The 22,112-nt window shown below is 39.7% G+C and overlaps 1 protein-coding gene across 5 annotated transcripts in view; it reads right to left on the reverse strand.

The window, feature by feature from the left end:
* ELMO1 (engulfment and cell motility 1) overlaps positions 1-22,112 on the reverse strand; it is a 573,189-nt gene that overhangs the window by 402,703 nt on the left and 148,374 nt on the right. The window lies entirely within an intron of this gene.

Genomic DNA, 22,112 nt, shown 5'->3' on the forward strand with positions numbered 1-22,112 from the left:
TCCCCTATGGTAACCATAAGTTTGCTTTTGATGTTTGTGAGTCTATTTCTGTTTTGTTTCTTTATATCATCATGGACAGCATACACTAGAGAGGAAGTGAATATGAACCCAGAGAATAGAAATATGGGACACAAGGATAGCAATCAAAATAGGCAATTTTAAAAGATTATTAAAAGGAGTATGATCCAGCAAAATCATTTCTACATATACATCCAAGAGAACCAAAACTATATAACCATACAAAAATTTGTACCTGAATGTTCAGAGAAATTTTATTCATAACAGCCAAAGTATATACAACCTGAATATCCATCAGCAGATGACTGGATAAACAAAATGTGGTAAATCCATTCAATGGAATATTACTAAGCCATTAAAAGAAACAAAGTATTGATTCATGTTGCCACATAATCTTGAAAACATTAAGTGAAAGAATTGAGATGTAAAAGCTATATATTTTATGATTCCATTTGTCAAAAGAGGTACATCTATAGAGACAAGGAAGCAAATTAATGGTTTCAAAGGGCTGATAGAGGAGGATTTGGGAGTGAGTGTTAACTGGCACAGGCATTTTTTTTTCAGGAGTGATAAAAATGCTCTAAAATTGATGGTAGTGATGATTTTAGAAATCTGTGAATATAGTAAAATCCAACAAATTGAAGAGTTAAAAGCCAATGAATTGAAGAGCCTCTTGATGAAGATGAAAGAGGAGAGTGAAAAAGCTGGCTTAAAACTCAGTATTCAAACAACAAAGATCATGGCATCCAGTCCCATCACTTTATGGCAAATAGATGGGGAAACAATGGAAACAGTGAGAGACTTAACTTCTTGGGCTTCAAAATCACTGCAGATGGTGACTGCAGCCATGAAATTAAAAGACACTTGCTCCTTGGAAGAAAAACAATGACAAACCTAGACAGCATATTAAAAAGCAGATACATTAGTTTGCCTACAAAGGTCCATATAGTCAAAGCTACGGTTTTTCCAGTAGTCATGTAGGGATGTGAGAGCTGGACAATAAAAAAGGCTGAGCACCGAAGAACTGATGCCTTTGAGCTATGATGCTGGAGAAGACTCTTGAGAGTCCCTTGGAGAGCAAGGAGATCAAACCAGTCAATCCTAAAGGAAATCAACCTTGAATATTGATTGGAAGGACTGATACTGAAGCTCCAATACTTAGGCCACCTGATATGAAAAGCTGACTCACTGGGAAAGACCCTGATGCTGGGAAAGATTGAAGGCAGGAGGACAAGGGGACAACAGAGGATGAGATGGTTGGATGGCATCACCGACTCAATGGACGTGGGTTTGAGCAAACTCTGGAAGATGGTGAAGGACAGGGAAGCCTGGTGTGCTGCAGTCCATGGGGTTGCAAAGAGTTGGACATATCTGAGAAACTGAACAACAACAACAAATTGAACACTTTAACAGATGAATTTTTGGTACGTGAATTATCTCAATAAAGTTGTTCTCTTTTTTTGGAAAAAAAAAAGTTAAGAAGGAATCTGGTGTCTGGTTTCTTAACATTTTCTGGTTTCTATTGAACGCTGCCTTGAAGTTAAGAACAAACAGCATATAAGAGCAGATTCCAAATTGGTCCATCTCCACTCAGCAAGTGTATTGGAAGTGAGTGTTCTGAAGCTTTCACTTGGCACCTTTGGAATGGAAAAGAGAATTTCACTGGCAGTTTTTTCTTCTGCCACCAGAGTACGCACCATGCTCAGCTTTCAGGAGTTGACCTTCTGGGAGTCATATCACCGCATCCCCCACCCTGGAGCACTGAGCCAGGAGGTTAATAAAGTTTCTTGTGGGTCAATCTCCTGCACTATTTCCAACAAGCCACAAGCTAGAATTTGCTCAGGATGCAGCAGGAATATTGGAGTAGTAGCAAATTTCTCAGAATGAGATGCCATAAACACAGAATACTCACTCTCGCCCTCAGTCAATTCTGACGACTTATTGGAAAATGAATGTTCTAGAACAATTATCTGAAAGCAAGCAGGCCTCAGGCCAATACTTTCTCCCAAAGAAATCCTAATCTGAACATTTTACACTGAGTTCAGGCAGGCCTAAAAGCTCCACACTGCTGGATCCAAACCTTCCTTGGGCAATTTCAGCCCAATTTAGAGCATCTCCAGCCAGACACCCTGGGCCACCTCTTGAGAGAGCAAGGTCTTCATTACTGGAAGGGTGTAGGCAAGGGCTGAATGACCACCAGGCAGCCAGGTTCAGGTATGAGATGGTGAAATGAATTTCAGTCTTTTTAAAAAAACCTTTCAACTCTAAAATTCTATGCCTCTAAGAGAAATGGAGAGGAAAACCACAAATACTAATTATAGAATAATTAAGGAAGCCAAATAGATAGCTACATCTTTCCTGCTCACGTTTTATATGAATCAAGAAATAAAGGAGTCAGAAGGTGAAAGCCTAAAATATCTCCTTTATTAGTGATTATGGAACACAAGTGGAACACAAGGCTGAGAATGATAACCAGCAGACAGCTAACTAAACCCTCAGATTAGCATACCTGTTGAGGTTAAGACCAAAGGCAGGTTCCTTCCCAAGAGGAAAAGGGGGCCTAGTTGATTCTTCCCAAGTAACAAATCAAGCAGGAAAAGAGGGTATAAAGAGGCCAGGAGGATTTAGCAATAATCTTTCCTCGTGAAAATTGGGAGTGGTGATGAAGCATTCCTAATAAAAGCAATAAATTAACATTTATTGAAAGGCACTGGGGTGAGGGATTTGGGGTTTTGTTGGAATGGTTATTTAACCATCATAATAATCTTATGTTCATTTTAAAGATAAGAAACCAAAGCTGCCAAAAGGATAAGTTATTTGCCCAGCATCAAGGAGGGGGAGGGGGGACTCAAACCCCTCAGGGTGGGGGGCAGACGACACCAGAGGCTGTGCTCCCTCTAGAAAAGGTAAACAACTTAGCCCTCGCATTCATCGTTAGAGGGGTGAGCTCATCATCTGATTGCCATCTATGAGAGCAAAGAAGTAAGTGTGGTATTAACAAATGCTCTGCAGATTCCCAGGTGTTCCCCAGGACGTCCTGGACCTGAGGCACTTGGTGGAAGCATGGCTGGGGTGACCTCAAGCAATTGACCTCCATGTTGATGCCTTCGACACAGACTCCTGACTTTCTGGGATCCAAGAATGAGTTCTTTGAAGAAAGGGTTTTGAGGATCGTTTATTTAAAACAAAAGCAGTGTCAAAACCACTGACAGGCTGGGCTGGGTGCAAATTTCATCTGACCCGCACCACCTTGTACACTCAGCACAAGCTATTCAACCACTCCAATCTAAAATGGGAAGAACAAGGCATTGCTTAGAGAATGCAGCAAGAACCAGATGTGTCTCATGAGCTGTGCCTGGCCTAGAATTCATTCAAAATGGGACTGTTACATTCTTAATCGGCAGCTGATTTGCTTTCTGTCTCTTCCTTTTCCCCAAAATACATTTTTTAATCAGTGTTTAGTATTTTGGGACAATAGATAAACAACAACAACAATAACAACAACAATAAAAAAACAGAAAAGCCACAAATATATGCATTAAAAACTTTAAGGTCCCAACAGACGGGTAGATCAAACTCAAAGAGAGAGCCAATGGTAGACATCTGCTTCAGAGAATTTTCCATTAAGAAAATCCCCTGGATGCCACCTCTCATGCCACTGACTGAGGATGACGCCTTTTGCCCTCCAAAGAAGTCGGACTTGGGATGTAAACACAGGAAAAGGCTTGGACTTACTCTTATTTCACAAGTTTCATCCAGGCAGTGTAGAGCATCACTGAAGAGTTGGGTTTCCAGCTAGGACAGTCTGAACTAGACCCACATCTGACTTCTTACCTGGGGAATCCAGTACAAGTGACATAGCTGCCCTCTGGGTCAGCTTGTTTGTTAAAACAAGCCCGTCTTGTGCCCGTCTCCTAAGGCTGTTCTGAGGATTAACTGAAATAATCCATTTAAAGTGCTTAGGACACAGAATGGCACCTTGAAAACACTTATGAAAAAAGTTAGCTGTTTATTATGAAGTGCAAAAATAACATCCGAAAAGCACATTGCTGCATATACTTTTTTGTTTTGAGCTAGTATCTATATGTGATCCAGCCAGTAAAAATAATAGTGCCATCTAGGCGATCCTGAGTCTCAGGCTTCAGGAAGTCAGCAGCACGTATCCAGCGGAATTACAAATGCTATCAACCATATGCCTATTCCACCAGCAGGTCAGCACGGCTGAGGGGAGGTCTGACACACAGCATGCTCCACATCAAAGGCTGAGAACCTGGCACTCACTCCTTTATCACACTCTCGGGCCTCTACGTCTGTTTCAGAAGGGACTTCTTTGCTGCAGTCCTCCAAGCATTCAGCCAGCGGTGTGTGTGTGTGTGTGTGTGTGTGTGTGTGTGTGTCTGATTTTACTTACTAACCCTGCCCAATGGCTGCCTCCCTCTACTGTCCATTTCCTCCAGTTTACCCTGACCAATTCACCTCCATCCGCCCATAGGCTGCCCCAGTTGGCATGGATCCATTCTTCCTTAGTGAAGTAAGTAATACTCTAGCCAGCTTTGTCTGATCAACAGGTTATGTCAGTGACCTTTGGTAAGCAAAGATTTGGTAACCTTTGGAAATCCTACCTTTGGTAAGATTTCAACAGGATCAATCCAGTAGCATTCAGTAGAGGCACCTTTCTCAGGCCAGACAAGGAACAATATTAAATGACTTATAAAAGCATGGGTGTGTGGTGGGGCGGGGGGCGGGGCGGAGGGGAGTACTTCCCTGATGGGTCCAGGGATTAAGGAAAAAAAAAAAAAAAAAAAAGACTTTGCACTTCCAATGCAGGGATTGCAAGTTTGATCTTTTGTTGGGGAACTAAGATCCCACATGCTTTGTGGTGTGGCCAAAGGAAAAAAAAATTAAATTTTAAATTTTTTAAAATAAATAAGTAAAATTTTAAAAAGATACGCACTTTAAAGAAAAGCATGTGGGGGAAGGAACAACAACAACAACAACAAAGCGAACTCCCTCCCTCCAAACAGAGAGGGGGATTCTGCAAAACTAAAGAATGTATTCATCAACTCACAGAGCCAAGAAACTGTCCCATGCCCCTCTCTGGGAAATCAGTCTTTAATCCATGATTCTCATGGGATCTTCATACCACTGGTTTTAGAATCACCGTGAGCATTAAAATGCAGATTTCTGGGACTCCCCAGCCCGCCAAGCCACGAATTCAGGGGCCTCAGCGGCTACATTTTCACTGTGCTTGCAAATAACTCTGGTGCACAGTAAAGTTTAGAATCATCCCGGTCTAATTCATAAGACCATGCAGCACATTTAGAGTCAGTGTTCGGAATTTCAAGGTAATAAAGTCAGGCAAACAAGACTAATGGCAGTTCCTCAAAAATGAAGAAGAGAGAGCAGCAGAAAGAACATTTCTGCAGAGAATGTCCTAAAGTGACAGCACACAATGTACGGGAAGAATGACAAGGGGCCCAGTGAAAGCTGCTAAACCCCGCCGTCACAGTTCCTGCCACCCAGCAGTGGCAGGCTGTACTAGCCCCTGACATTCACAAGCATCTCCATAGGATGTCTTTGTGCTTCTTCACAGAACCAGCTCAGCGGCTCGGCCTCTGCGTGGATCGGATAATAAGATTCCTCAGGAAAATGTCACTGTTGTCATATTTTTCCTTCTGAAATTTGTTTATCTCAGTAGGCCAACTTTCTATGAAGCCAGGAAATATTAAGAATTATTCCCTGGTCACAAATTCCAAATTCTACCCCCTTCCTGTGACTGAGACAGGAAAGCAGGAGGTCAGAGGGGGAGGGGACACTCATGACCAGACCCCACAAGTCCAGGCGACTCCAGCACCTTTTCTCTGGTTCTGCCTCTCCTCCTCCTGGTTCTGCCTCTGTCTGTCACTGTCTCTCTCTCCTGATGTGATGGGGTCCTTGCTTTGGAAATAATACTAGGAAATAATGCTGTTCTTTGCATCCATTACTCAGTCATCACAGAGACTGATTTTTCACTGTAAACCTGATCCTTTCTATCCTTTATGTGTCCATTTGCATGATCTTCAAATCTTTGGGCTGAGGGAAATAACTGAGGACCACATATGACATGCTGGTTGCTAGGTTACAGAGCAATGCCTCTAGACAGAGGACTACAGGTCTAACATTTGAGGAGGAGGATAGAAATACCCTAAAAATAAATCTGAACCCCCAAAGGCCAGGAGAAAAAGGCTGATCGGTGAGGTGAGGGGAAAAAGAATAAGGAAGAAAGGGTGGCAAACTGTTCTAAATGCATATTTCCCATAACTAATATTGCAGACTTCCCTGGGGTCCTTACCATCAAGGACCACGTTCCTTCCCAGCCCCACGCCCCAGCCCTATATAGCTTCAGCAATTCATCATCACCCATGGATGGAAGGATCTGGATTTGACTTCTTTCCGCTCTTTTCTAGATTCTAGTTAGCTATTGTCTTTCTTTAATCAATTTATTTTTTCATAACACCCATGTACCATTCACACAATTCCCCAAAGCAAAAGAAGATAGACAAGACAGGTGATAAGGAATATTTGGCTAATTACCTATCTGTGCTGTGTAAACACAGAGAGAGGGGAGGACCTGTTCCATCAGAATGCTTTGTTCTCTTTCTACCTGTAATAAGATCTGGGTAAAAGGAGTGGAGAAAAGCTAGGAGACAGTCTTCAGGAGCCTAGGGAATCTATGGGATGTAGTGAGCCCAGGGGAGGAGCCAGAGAAGAATGCCTGTCCCCCTTTTCATTTTCATCAACTGCTTGTAGAAGACAAAGAACAATGTTTTCTGGAAAAGAACATGCTTATCTTAAAGGAACAGGCACTATTAGATTTCACTGTTGCTTGGAAAGAGGCACCTGTTAGAAAGCCAGGGAAGATGCTTGCTTTCTCAGCCAATTTGATATGGCAAGAGTGAGGCACATCAACCTTTGCCTGGTGTCCGGGCCCTGGGACCGAAAGCTCAGGCTAGAACCCCATCCATGTCTCTGTCCCTCTAACATCCTAGCGGAAGAACTGATTGAGTCCAATCTGTTAACAAGTAATGAAAGGTCACTATGTAGATAGTGAGTCAACCTTGAAGTCAGAGTAGTCAGTCCCCTTGAGCATGGAAGGTGAGGGGGATAATTTTGGTAAAACAGACAGTGGGGTAAGCACTAGCAACACCTCAGTACAATAAACAAAGAGAAAACATTTAAGGCTTTTGAACATTATGACCAAGGGCATGTTTCAGAGAAATAAATCTGTCAGCAGCAGTGAATTAGAATGGAGAGTAAGTTAAGGAGACTGGGCAAGGTGGTGAAGGGTTGCAGCAATACACAGCTGCTTCCATCTCTGCAGGGCTTGGGACTCACTACATTAGACCCTGGATGCCAACCACAGGACTCCTGGCAGGAACACCTCCAGTCTCCAAGTTAACAATCCAACAGAGAGAACCAAGAACTGAAAAACTAGTAAGTAATAAGTTCTGTGACAAAAATCTGTGCCTTTCCTCCTACACATGACTTGAAGGACAGTAAACAGAGACACATTTTTCACGGGTGATTTTATAATGTTTAGCAAAAGCCTTAAAAATCAAAATCAAATTCTATGATGTTTTTTCCTTTGGAAACATCAGAAAGGTAAACATTTTATGAAAGATGTCCACCGAGGCATCATTTATAACAGAGAGAAAACAACTAAAAGCAAGCCCAGATACTTTAGTTATTCATTTACTGTCTCTCAACCCAAAATCCAACATTCTTGGCCCAACTGTGTACTGGAGTTGGACCATGCAACCATTTCTCTTTGGCCATCTAGAAGAATGTTAAACTTCACCAACAGAGAGCACTGGAATGATCCTGCCTGGTCATCAAAAGGCGGTTTTCTTTTATCTTTGTTATTATTATCATCACCATTATTATTACTATTATACAAAGAAGTCCACAGGCCTCATCCACCCTCAACACTTACCCTAAAATAACTTGTGACGGTCTACCTACTTTTTGGAACCCTATCCTAAAACAACCTGGGATTCTGTAAGGACAAATATTCTCTGATTCAGGTGAGTCAATGACAATTCTCACCAGGCATTTTGTTTTTTTTTTTTTTTTTTGGCTGTGCTGGGTCTTCATTGCTGTGAGTGGGGTCTTTCTCTAGTTGTGCAGAGTTGGGGCTACTCTGTAGTTGCAATGAACGGCCTTCTCATTGCAGTGAATTCTCTTGTTGTGAAACACAGGCTCTAGGCACATGGGCTTCAGTAGTTGTGGCATGCAGGTCCTATAGTGAATAGGTTTCAGTAGTTGTGACACACAGGCTTAGTTGCTCCGTGGCACGTGGATTCCTCCTGAACCAGGGATCAAACCTCTGTCCCCTTCATTGGCAGGTATGGAGTCTTATCCACGGCGCCACCAGGGAAGTCCTCACCAGGCAACTTTTAACAGCCTTGTGGCTTTTTGTCTTTAAAAGACCCTGACTCTCTTCCTTGGAATACTCTTTCATGTTTACCCCAAACCTGTGTTTTGCAATCTTAAGACCCCAAAAAATTCTTTTCTAATATGCAACCTCCTGCATTAATTTTTAGTTAGCACATAAAAAAATGTAGGTTGCATAATAGTATTGCAGTATGAGTCCAAATTGATGGAATATATTATGTGTGTATAAACTGATAAAATGCTGATGTCCAGGTAGATCCGGTAACAATTGGGTAACAATGCTCTTCACTTACAACATGTGAAAAAAAGAAAAGAAATTTTTTTAAATGACTGATATTGTATATGCCCACCCCAGCTAATGAACATTGGTTACCTTTCTAGGGGAGAAAGCAATCTCCATGGTTTTGGACAGAAAGATTTGCACATGCTAGGGTAAACCATGTAGATCAGGCCTCCCCTACGGTCCCTTTTTTCTATCTATTTGAGATAGAGACTTCATTGCCAGCCCCTCCTGGTATCAATTTTAACATAACCCCCAATCAGATGGCATGTGTAAATGTTTAAACCTGGATTGTGAAGGGCAAATCTCAGTGGTCTCAGAAATCCACAAAGTGCTGGAGAAAAGAGCTGCACTTACAGGAAAGAAGCTCATGCTTGTAAAAAAAAAAAAAAAAAACAGAAAAGAAAAGATTTTAAAGGGTCATTCCAGTGGCATTGACAGGCATCACTAAAGATGCTGCATATTTTTCTTTGGTCACGTAAGTCATGTTTGACTCCTTTGTGACCCCACGGATTGTAGCCCCAGGCTCCTCTGTCCATGCAATTTCCCAGGCAAGAATACTGGAGTGGGTTGCCATCTCCTTCTCCAGGGGATCTTCCCGACCCAGGGATCAAACCCCCATTTCCTGCACTGGCAGGCAGATGCTTTACCACTGAGCCACCAGGGAAGCCCAGGGATGCTGCCACAGCTAGGAAAATACAGACTCTATGGTCTATTCTAGGCAAAGCCAATGCAGACAACAGACTATGGAGTGAGAACGAGACGCAAACCTTCATGCTGGAGAGGAGAGCTTCTGAACAAAGTGGGATGGAAACACCAGAAAAGGAAGGGTAACTGAGCTTGCTGCTGGTTTCAAAGAGACAGGGTGGTGTCTGGCATCTCAAACACAACCTGCTGTGATGTCAGCCACCCTAACACTGGTATCAGATGGGACTGATCCAAACCTCGGCATCACTACTGACAGCTCTGTCACCTGGGCATTTGGCACAGAGCCTGGCACATAGCAGGTGCTCAGTGAACATCCGGTCAATTAATACATGGGCATGACAGCTCCTCCAAGCCCCCCTCACTGCTACAAGGAAGATCGTCACACCTAGACCGTATGGTGTTGTCATGGGATTAAATTAGACAGTGCTAATAGAGGATATGCCTGGCACTGGGTAAGGACTCAATACATCATTCATAAAGAAGAGGCAGCTTGGGTACTGGGTACTGGAAATATGAAAAATCTGTCAGATGAAGAAGCAGGAAGAGAAGCTCAGGCAGAGGAAACGCAGTTCAGGCCATTAGGTTCCCTGGCCTGAGATCCTGTAGGGCAGAGATTTAAAGAATCTCTTTTCTTTTTGCCCCCAGTCATGGATGTTTTGGAAGTCTAGTGGAGCCTATGGATCACTTCTCCAAATAACATTTTTAAATGCATAAAATAAAATACAGAAGCTTGCAAAGAAACCAACAGTTATCCAAGTTTTTTAATTGTATCATAGTAATATATATGCTACTTTTTCAGTATAGTTATCAGCAAACTTCTTCCATCAAGAGTCAGTTATTAAGTATTTTAAGCGTTGCAAGGGAAGAAATTTTCTGTTGCAACTGTGATACATAAATGAATGGGCATGGCTGTATTCCAATAAGTTTCATTTACAAAACTAGGTGGCAACCTGGATTTTGTCCACAGGCTGTAGTTCACTGGCACCTTTATTAATGAGTAAAGTAACAAGATATATTATAAGTGCTAACAACTACTGTAATTTATAATTAATTATGTATATCATTATATATGTATATAATAACTAATGTAATTATCATAAATGATATTTTGAGATCATTGCAATAATAGCAATAAGTGGAAATATCTATCATTTCTACCTGTAACACCAATACAGATATTATTTAAACTAGCATGGCTTGTTGTCTATAGTCTCACTGAAATAATGTGACTTTTTTATTATCATAGTTATAACTTTCTTCCTATACAAATTCATAGACCCTGGGTTAAAACAGTGGCATTCCATGTTCTTAGAAGAAAATCCCAATTCCTATCATGGTTTAAAAGACTCCCAATGTAGCCATGGCCAACCTCTACCATCATATCTGATACTCCCCCAACTCCCCAGCTCACTCTCCTATTCTCGTTTGTCACTTATCACACCAAGTTCTTCACGCTTCAAGGCTTTTGTACTGGTTGTGCCTTTTGCTGCAGTGCTATGATCTGCCTCCTTGTTATTCTTCAGCCTTGGCATGAATATCACCCCTTTTGAAAGACACTTCCTGATGCTTTACAGTAATCTTGGCCACAGACAGACATCCGGGGCCTTGCAGAGAGATGCAGACTGTCCCAGAGCTGGCACAATCCCAGTGTAAAAACCCAGAACTCAGACATTAAGCTTGAGTAGCACAAACTCGGATCCTTAGAGGAGGAGTATAAGTTTGTTTCTTGGGGCACACATAATTGGAGAAGAAGCGTCATAAGCCCCCAGTTCTGGAAACTGTCCACTCTCCTGCAGCCTTATTTCCTCTATATCTGTTTATTTGGAAATTTAAAACAAGTCAAGTCATATTTCTGACCCATTCTTGAACCTAAATTACATGGCTAGCCTAGCAGACTGAGCTCCATAGCCATGCCTGCCTACCACACTCTGCTCACAAATCTTTATCACATTTCCTCACTTATTTCCTTTAGAGTCTTTACTTCAATCTGAAAAATAAATACCTTGTTCATTTTTTAAAAAATCTCCTGTCTCCACCCACATGCATGAGAACATATGCATCAGAGGAGTGGGCATCTTCAAGTTTTGTTCATCATCAGTGCCTAGAACAGTGCGTGGTATGTAAAATGTGTTCAATACATACTTTTTTAATGAATGCAATGGCTATTTTAATCATAATAGGGCCTGAAGCAATAGTCAGAATATATCTGTAAACTAAAACTAACTGTCCACTTTTTTCTTCAAAGATAGAGATACCGTCCCTTTCTTCCTCCCACAATGCAAATAAATCTCAGTCCATCTTCCTTTCCTTGCCCTATTTTACAAACTGCAATCAACGGCTATTTATTTCATGCCTACTATGAGATACTTGTATCATTTTCTTTTTTTAAAAAAAGGGAAGAACAGAGATAATAATTGCTCATGTTCCACTATCAATTCTTGTGTTCCCATAATGTCCTGAATGGATGTTCACCTAAACCACAGCATCAGGCTGCCCCAGCACAGAAGCAGAGTTACAAAGACTCCCAGACATCCACAACTGAGCTCTAGGACTCACAAGACCATCCAGAACCACTCCTAGAAACTAAACTGTTATAATCCTAAGAGGAAGTGTCCAGTTATGAGAAGAGACCAGATAGAAGCCTTAGAAAAGCAGGATCTGGCCTCAGTGTTGGAAGTGAAAGTACCCAACAGAACACATTAGAGAAAGAATGGGTTTGAGCTTGAATCCCACTATAGGTTTCTCCCTTCTAGCCTATCTCCTCCTTCTTGCACTAGGAGAAAAACTACATTTTAGGTAGATCTCTCTAGATGAATTAGTATGGATGACAAATGAGAGAAGGAAATTAAACAATCAAAACTTTGAAAGTATTACCATAAAACTTCCAGAAGAAAACATAAGCAGTAAGCTTTTTAACATGGGTCTTTATGGGACTGTTTAGATTTGACACTAAAAGCAAAGGCAACAAATATAAAACAATAAACAAGTGGGACTACTTTAAATTAAAAATCTTCTGAATAGCAAAGGAAACCACCAACAAAATGAAAAAGCAACATATTGAATGACAAAAACTGATTTACAAATAATTTACAAATCATGTATCTGATAAGGGGTAAATATCTAAAATATATGAAGAACTCATGCAAGTCAACAGGAAAAAAAAACCAACAAACAATCCAATGGAAATGGATTGCTGGGCAGAAGTCCTGAGTAGAGATTTCCTTAAAAGAAAAATGGCCAAGAGGTACATGAAAAGATGCTCAACATCCCTAATTATGAGGGCAATCCAAATTAAAACCACAGTGAGATAATACATCACACCTGTTTCCATTGGCTGTCATAAAAAGATGAAAAAATCAAGAGTGATTGCAAAGATGTGGAGAATAGGGAACTCTAGTGCACTGCTGGTGGGAATGTAAATTGGTGCAACCACTATAGGAAATGGTATGAAGGTTCCTCAAAAAATTAAAAGTAGAACTAGCATATGACGCCATAATCCCACTTCTGGGTGTTTATCCGAGGAAAATGAAACCTCTTGACTTGAAAGGATATATGTACCTCCATGTTTACTGCATCATTATTCTAAGTGAAATAAGTCAAAGATAAATACTGTATGTTTCACTTATATGTGGAATCTTAAAAAAAAAAAAAGAAACAAAACCTAAGTTCATAGACACAGAGAACAGATTAGACTGGCAGTTGTCAGAGGTGGGGAGTTACAGGGTGGGCAAAATGGGTGAAGGGAGTCAAAGTTACAAATTTCCAGTTACAAAATAAGTAAGTCATGGACATGTCATTATGGCATGATGACTATAGTTATTAATACTGTATTGTATACTATATGACTCAGTGGACATGTTTTTGAGCAAATTCCGGGAGATGGTGAATGACAGGGAAACCTGGCATGCTATAGTCCATGGGGTCACAAAGGGTTGGACATGACTTAGTGACTGAACAACAACAATACTATTTGAAAATTGCTAAGAAAAAAACATTTGTAATTATGTAAGTAAGGGATGTTAACGCCCCACCTCTGACAACTGCCAGTCTAATCTGTTCTCTGTATCTATGAACTTAGGTTTTGTTTCCTTTTTTCCTAAGATTTCACATATAAGTGAAACATACAGTATTTATCTTTGACTTACTTCACTTAGCATTCACTTAGACTTATTGTGGCTATCAATTCACAATATAAACAAATATCGAATCATTATGCTATACACCTAAAATTAATGTAGTGAGTGAGTGAAAGTCATTCAGTTGTGTCCAATTCTTTGCAACCCCATGAACTGTAGCCTGCCAGACTCTTCTGTCCATGGAAATATCCAGGCAAGCATACTGGAGTGGGTAGCTATTCCCTTCTCCCGGGGATCTTCCCAACCCAGGCATCAGACCCAGGTCTCCCACATTGCAGGCGGATTCTTAACCATCTGAGCCACCATATAAAGTTATGCCAATTATATCTCAATTAAAAAAAACCTTACAATGTATTAGAAAGTTCATCTACATCCTCGTTTTTCACTGGAGCACCTGCCCTGCACTTGGACCTCTGGGCCTTATCTCTAGAAGCTGTCTGTCTTGATGGGAGGACTAACTCTCTTAGCACAAGTGAAGTAGTGGCAAGAGAAAGAACACACTGGCAATTAGAACAGGTGTTTTCCTTAAGAGTTGATTTAAAGATAACTGCCAGAGAAACATTTCTTTTAGACACTTATTCTCTTCCATAAATGTGTCTATCCAGATGAATCAGCTAATTGACATGAAGGAACTTCTACTTGGTGAAATAAATGCTTTTTTCACGTAGAGACTCTACCATGAGATTTTTGCGAAACAAGGTGACATACATCAGAGAAACATTAGCTGATTCAAAAGGAAAGGCTTTTAGCAAAAGGTAAAGAATTAGATAAAACTGAGTTAAAATCCAGGTTGTAAAATTAGTCATATACAATCCTCAAGTTAATCTCTCTGATACTTCATTTTGCTAATAATAAAAAACAGGAAATATACTGATAAATATATATAGTGTATTTGCAGAAATTAACTTCAGTAGAAAACTTTCTATACAAGAAACACTCTGAATTATACATAAATAGGTATATAAGAGTAGAAATGCTTAAAAACAGATACAATTTATGATAGACATAAAGTTGTGAGTCATATATCTTACTAAATATATATAAGAATCTTGAGGGGGAAATTACAAGAGTTTGTTGAAACAGGTTAAAGAACAATCTAATAAATGGAAAAATATATTGTTTACATGGATGAGATAGACAATATGCTAATAAAAGCAAATTCCTTCCAAAATTAATCCATAAGTTAATTCCATTTTAATCAAAATGAGTATTAAAACTTTCTAACTTCTGAAAGAAAATAAAAGAGAATACCTTTATAATATATGACTAGAGGAAGTGCTTTTAGACAAAACATAATAAGCCCAAGCAATAAAAGGAAAAGTGATTAGTCTGATCATATTGTGCTCAGACACTTAGTCATGTCTGACTCTCTGTGACTCCATGGACTGTAGCCTGCCAGTCTTCTCTGTCCACGGGATTTTCCAGGCCAGAATACTGGCGTGGGTTGCCATTTCCTCCTCTGCGGGATCTTCCTGACCCAGGGATCGAACCCACATCTCTTACGTCTCCTGAATGGGCAGGTGGGTTCTTTGCCACTAGTGCCACTTGGGAAGCACAATCATACTAAAATACTAAAATCTGTTTAACAACAGACTCCATAGAAAATTAAACAGTTATGGACTAGTGGACTAGGGGGAGCTATACAAAAAAGAATTGTCCACATGCTATAAAGAACTCCTATAAATCAATGAGGATAAAACACTCCCTTCCCATTATTGAACAAAGACTGTACAGGCAGTTAGTAGAAGGGAAACCTGAAGCCATAACAAACATAGGGAATAGACTGAGCCTTAGCAGTTAGGGAGATACAAATGAAATCCACAAGAAGTCACACGCCTTCACTCTCTATCCAGTTAGCTAGCATCAGCAGGACTATGGGATGACAGAGGAAGAGATGGTTGGATGGCATCACCGACTCAACGGACATGAGTTTGAGCAGACTCTGGGAGATGGCAAGGGACAGGGAGGCCTGGCCATCCATGGTGTCACAAAGAGTCGAACATGACGGGGTGGCTGAAGAACAAAGCCGAACTATGACAACAAGTACTGGGTAAAAAGAAGGGGAAAGGAGTGGGACTTTGTGAGTGGGACTAGGCTATAAGAAATGCTTTGGAAAGCAGTTTGGCAACTCCTAGTAAAGTTAAAGATACAACCCAACAACTTCCTACATTCTATTCTAGAGAAATGCTCAAATGGGGTCACATAAATACATGAACAAGGATATTCATGACAGTACTATTTATGATACAAAAATGGGGAAACAACTTCACTGCTTGTCAGCAGAAAAATGATGATCAACTGTGTTTTAAAAAATCAACTGTTTTGTTCATCCCCTGGGACATTACCTATCATTTATCTTGAAAATATAACTTTGAGTGAAAAAATTAAATTACCTTCAGTATGATACCAATAATTTAAATTTTAAAGCATAAGACAATTCTCTATATTATTCAAAAATACATACATACAGAAAAAATTTATAAAAATTCATGAGAATAATATACAACCATTTCTGGCTAGAATTTACCTCTGAGGAAGGAAGAATAGGAGGAGAGACAGGAAAAAAGATGAAGCAGGGTTGTAGCAGGACTTGCACCTTTTTATACAAAACTTGAAGCAATAGGCAAAATGTTAACATCTATTAACATCTAGATGATTGAATGTATGGGTATTAGTTATGTCATTTTCTGTACTTTCTGATGTTTGAAATACTGCATGATTTAAAAGTTTTAAATTACTATTTAAAAAACCATCACTACTGCAAAACTCATCTGTCTGACTCAAAAGTAGTGACTGGATTCCTCACATATATGCATTACTTAGTAATGAGGGAACAATTAAAGACAAACATATATTTAAAAACAATGTGCGACTATAAATTAGCCTCACACAATCCCACTTTTCTGTTCCCTGCCAAAAGTTACATTCTTAAAACTACCAAAATGCAGTCTTTTTAAAAAGTACTTATTAGTCAAGCCAGTGATTTTCAAATAATGAAGTCTTTTTGTTCTAGAAAGGGAAAAGAAATCCCTCAGAACTGAAAATAGATAAAGAGGTTTTGTATTAATATTATCATGTTTTGTGTGCTTAGGTTTGTAAATATATATTTTATTAAGGTTATCAGCAGGAATAATGAGGCTTTTTTATTAACATAAAAATTCAATTATCTGGCATTATGGATGGTCGTTACAATAATACAACGAGTTTCTACATTCAATTTGCTTCTGTGTTTTGTTATCTTATTCAATATAGAGAAGACCTGAATACATTCATACAATATGCTAGTTTTCTGTTGTTGCAGGACAAATTACCACAACCTTAGAAGCTTAAACAAATGTGTAATGTCACAATCTCTATGGGTCAGGAGAATAGCTCGTTTTAACTGGGCCCTCTGTTTAGGGTTGCACAGGGATAAAATCAAGGTGTCAATTGGATGCATCCTTATTTGGAACTCAGAGACCATTTCCAAGTTCATTCCAGTTGCTGCCTAATTGGTTTTCTTCGGTTGTTTGACGAAGATCCCGCTTCTCCCTATTTCCTCCCCAGCTGTTGCCCAGGAGCCACGCTCAGCTCTGAGAGGTGGCTCTCAGGTCTTTACCCTGTCTGTAGTCTTCTCTGCAACCTGGCAACTTACACCTTCTCAAGCCAGCAGGGGAGCATCTCTTTAATGCTTCACCCTTTTTAAAGCACCCATCTGATTAAATCAGGTCCACAAAGACAGTCTCCCTCTTGATGAATCCAAAGTAAACCCAAAGTCAAGTGATTAAGGGTCTTAACTACATCTGCAAATCCTCTGACATACAATGTGATGTAACCACAAGAGTAAAAACGATCATATTCCCAGGTCCAGACCACACTCAAGAAGAGGGAATTATACAGGGCATGCAACAGTAGGGGATGGGAATCTTGGGAGCCACCTTAACTTACACATCTGCCTACCATACCCAGATATGTATTATGTAATAGCTATAAATGATGTCTTTTAAGATATCATCTTGAAGTCTCAGGTGTTCTTCAAGATGGTTAGAAAGGGAATAATAGGGTATTTTTTTTTGCCAAATCTGTATTGCTGTTGTTCAGTCGTGTCCGACTCTTTATGATGCCATGAACAGCAGCACGCCAGCTTCCCTACCTTTTACCACCTCCCAGAGCTTGCTCAAACTCATGCCTACTGAGTCGGTGATGCCATCCAAGCAGCTCGTCCTCTGTTGTCCCCTTCTCTTACTGCCTTCAGTCTTTCCCAGTATCAAGGTCTTTTCCACTGAGTCCACTCTTCCTATCAGGTGGCCACATACTGGAGCTTCAGCTTCAGCATCAGTCCTTCCAATGAATATTCAGGACCAATTTTCTTTAGGATTTACTGGTTTGATCTCCTTCCGTTCCAAGGGACTCTCAAGAGTCTTCTCCAGCACCACAGTTCAAAAGCATCAATTCTTTGGTGCTCAGCATTCTTAATGGTCCAGTTCTCACATCTGGTCATGACTACTGGAAAAACCATAGTTTTGACTATACAGACCTTTGTTGGCAAAGTAATGTCTCTGCTTTCTAATATGCTGTCTACGTTTGTCATAGCTTTTCTTCCAAGGAGGAAGCATCCTTTAATTTTATGGCTGCAGTCACCATCCACAGTGATTTTGGAGCCCAAGAAAATAAAGTCTGTCACTGTTTCCATTGTGCCCCCATCCATTTGCCATGAAGTGATAGGACCAGATGCCATGATCTTAGTTTTCTTAATGTTGAGTTTTAAACCAGCTTTTTCACTCTCTTCTTTCACCTTCAAGAGGTTCTTTAGTTCCTCTTTGCTTTCTGCCAGAAGGGCGGTGTCATATGCATATCTGAGGTTATTGATATTTCTGAAGATATTGAATCAAGCTGGCAATCTTGATTCCAGCTTGGGCTTTATTCAGTCTGGCATTTAGCATGATGTACTCTGCATATAAGTTAAATAAGTAGGGTGACACTATACAGCCTTGACATACTCCTTTCCCAGTTTTGAACCAGTCCGTTGTTCCATATTCAGTTCTAACTGCTGCTTCTTGACCTGCATACAGGTTTCTCAGGAGGCAGGTAAGGTGGTCTGGTATTCCCATCTCTTTAAGAACTATCCACAGTTTGTTGTGATCCACACAGTCAAAGGCTTTAGCGTAGTCAAATGCTTTAGCATAGTCAAATCTGTATAACTAACCTCAATACTCATTCCTCATAATAAACACTAGAAGTCAAGCAAAAGGCACCCAAAATTTACTGAAAGAAATAAAATTAGGTCTCCCCCTGTTCAAGCCATGAAGCCTGAACTGTCCCTGATTACACATGAACCAGGCACTCAGGTTCTGTTGCCGTAAATCTGCTGGGATGATGTTACTTGAGTGGGCAGGTTCATGCTTGGTTTAAAACAAAACAGTCCAATCTTTCCAGTCAATGACACATTTATAAGAAGTGTAAATATATGCACAGGGATGATGACAATGAAATGTTTCATATTAAGGTTTGCCTAAAGTCAACTTAACTTGGGAGGTTTAGTTAAGAATAATGAGGCTATTATTAGAGTTTATGTTGATCTTTTTTATTCACGTTGAAATAGTTCAAAGTAACAGTTTAAAAGGCCAGATAATTCAAATATGTCTGCAATTCCTAAGCTATCTCTAAAATCCTCTGAAATGATATCTTCTTCACAATAATATAGAAGATCTCAAGTTCAATTCCAAAGATGACACTCAAAGCTGTGTGACCTAAAACTCCAAGCCTCCCCAAGTCCCCTGTGAACCTTTAATGACTGAATGAAATCATACAAGAACATGCCTGACACACAGGGGTTCATCAATAAGTAATGGTTGTATAAGTCAGGATAATCCAGTTTGATTCTTCATTTAAGTTCTATTGATAGTTTGCAGGAAATAGTTAAAGAATTACTAAAAGACTCAGTTTAAGGAATGGACACTTCAGCATCTTAAAAAAGAGAGGGGAAGAAAGAAAAAAAGCAAACAACCTAAAATACAAACAAAAAAAAACTAATTTAAAAACTGAGTTGGATACTTCTCAGCCATTAAGAAAGTTTGACAAATAAATAGGAAATACAACTCACTGAGGGATGACCATGAGCAAAGCACCTGGCATAGTGTTTTAACAGCATTATCCCATTTAATTGTCATTTCATAGTGAAGTAGGTAGAGTGCATTAATGTGTCAAGATGCATATTATACATTAAGTTAAAATGCAAGTTATGAGAAGAATGTATATGCTATGATCCTATTTTGCAAAGCAAAGTATGCACACTCAAAGATATCTGAAGTGTTTATATTAAAATGTCAGTGGTTTTCTCTGAACACTAGGATTCTGATAATTAAAGCAATTTTTACTCTTCTTTTTCACCTCTAATATGTCTCCAATGTGTTTATCTGTGTGCATAAATTTTTTAATGAAATTGAAGATTTCATATTTGTTTGCTTAAGAGTAGCAGATACCAAAAAAAGGAAAGTTTTATGTAAGTTGCATTAAATTAGTAAAGTGGCACCTCACTATTTTTTATAGCAAAACTCTAAATCTAACTACAGTGCTTGCAAGTCTAAAGTTTCAAGAGAGGGAGAGAAAGAAAAGTAGACGAACAGAGACTAGGAAGAGAAATTTTTAAAAAGATAGCTAATAGTCTAAAAAAGGAGATGGTAATGAGGAAAGATGGAGTGAAAGGAATCAGTAGGAAGAAAAAGAGCCACAGAATTAAAAATAAACATTGGGAACAGAGAAAGAATGAGAAAAGAGAAGAAATACATCAAAACAATAAGAATACAGGAGAATCCATCCCTTCCCATTCATCTCTAAATGAAGTGGAAAAACTGAAATAAGATCACAATGAATCACTTTTAGAGCTATTTTTTATTTTTTGTATTTTTCCCCTGTAGGAGTGAGAAGGGGTTGAAGAATGTACTCAATAACCAAGGTTAACTTGTCCGACACCAGCCCAGAACCTGGACAGGACTGCAATTAAACACACCAGGTATTTTTCAGCTTTCTCTTTAGTCACAGTACCAAGCACAAGACCGTCTTTGAAACATGAAGAGTAGTGACTGGTTTACAGGTGCCGCTGATGATAACAAAACACTTATTTTTTAACTACAGTCTTCAGACATGGTAAAGAAAGTGAACCCATTTCCCCAAAAATCATACTCAAAAGAAGGTATAAATATCCAAGTGCCTAATTCTCTCTAATTTCCTCTGAACACTTACTCAATTTACCCAGCTTCCTCCTGCCACCCTTAAGAAAAAGAAGCAATAAATCATTCCTCCACCTGTACCCTTTGTCAACGTGAAAAATCACATCGTTGATGCTCTATGCTTTAATGATATAAACTTTCTTCAATTTTTCTTATTTTAACTATCTTTTCTGCTTCCTCTTAGCTTAAAACATTAAAATCTAGCAGAAGTAAAAGATCAAGTTTAATTTTTGGATAACTTCTGGAAAATAGTAACTCTGCTAACATCTTCTCCCTGAAGGAGAAAGGTAAAGCGATGTGGCAACTGGTGGTTTAAATAAAAAGCCCCAAAGTTGTTTGCCATCCTTTCCACAGAGAGGAGGGGCCCATATCTTCTCCCCTTGAATCTGGGCAGGCTTAGAGCTGTTTTCAGCAATAGACTACAGTGGAAGCTTCAACAGAACTTACCAGTCTAGGTCACAAAGCATCAAACATCTTCTGCTCTATTCTCCTGGAATACTGGTTCTCAGGAAGTGCCCTTCCAGGGAGCTCCTAGGAATATTGCTACCATGCTGTGAGGAAACCCAAGCCTCATGGAAGGACCACAGGAAGGCACTCCAGTGTACAATCCCACTGGAGCTCAACCTTTGAGTCATCCCAGCCCAGGAGCCAGGCATACAAGTGAAGACACTTGCAAATGATTCCAGTCCCCAGGTATTTGTGTCTTCCCAGATGGAACTCCAGACATCATCACACACAGGTTATCCTTGCTTTGCCAGTCCAAATGGCTGACCCAGTAAGTACAACTAATAATCTCTGCTGATAATAGGTTTTTGTTTTATGTTACTAAACATAGGGTATTTTTGATGCAAAAATGAATGGGAACTATGGAGATGAAAAAGAAATGATCTTGCAATAGTAATACTGTAACTTAACCCTGATTACAGCAGATAGTGGGCATCCTAAAACCCCAAATGTCACAGAGGGCCATATCCAGAAAACACTGCAGACACACCACCTTTCTGGGGTTGCGACCAGAACTCCTTCCTCTGCCCTCTTCCCAATCTTTCTACCAAACTTTTTATCTTTGTTTTATTTCTCTTCCTTCTTTCAGTCATGCCTGCTCCTCAAGTTTGCCTTTGAGTCACTGACATATTATTGCTGTGGGCATTCATTCTTTCATTAATTAAATTTTTGAGCATTGTTCTAGATACTGGGATAGCAAAGGTGAGGATATCTAAATTTGTTTGTGAGCTTGTATAGCAAAGAGTATAACGAAATGCTTTTCACACTACGGGAGTGACAGTCATGGAGTCATCCTGACAGGTCCTAGCAAACATTTTTAAAATA

This window comes from Odocoileus virginianus, chromosome 1 (assembly GCF_023699985.2).
Source record: "Odocoileus virginianus isolate 20LAN1187 ecotype Illinois chromosome 1, Ovbor_1.2, whole genome shotgun sequence".
NCBI classification, from domain to species: domain Eukaryota; kingdom Metazoa; phylum Chordata; class Mammalia; order Artiodactyla; family Cervidae; genus Odocoileus; species Odocoileus virginianus.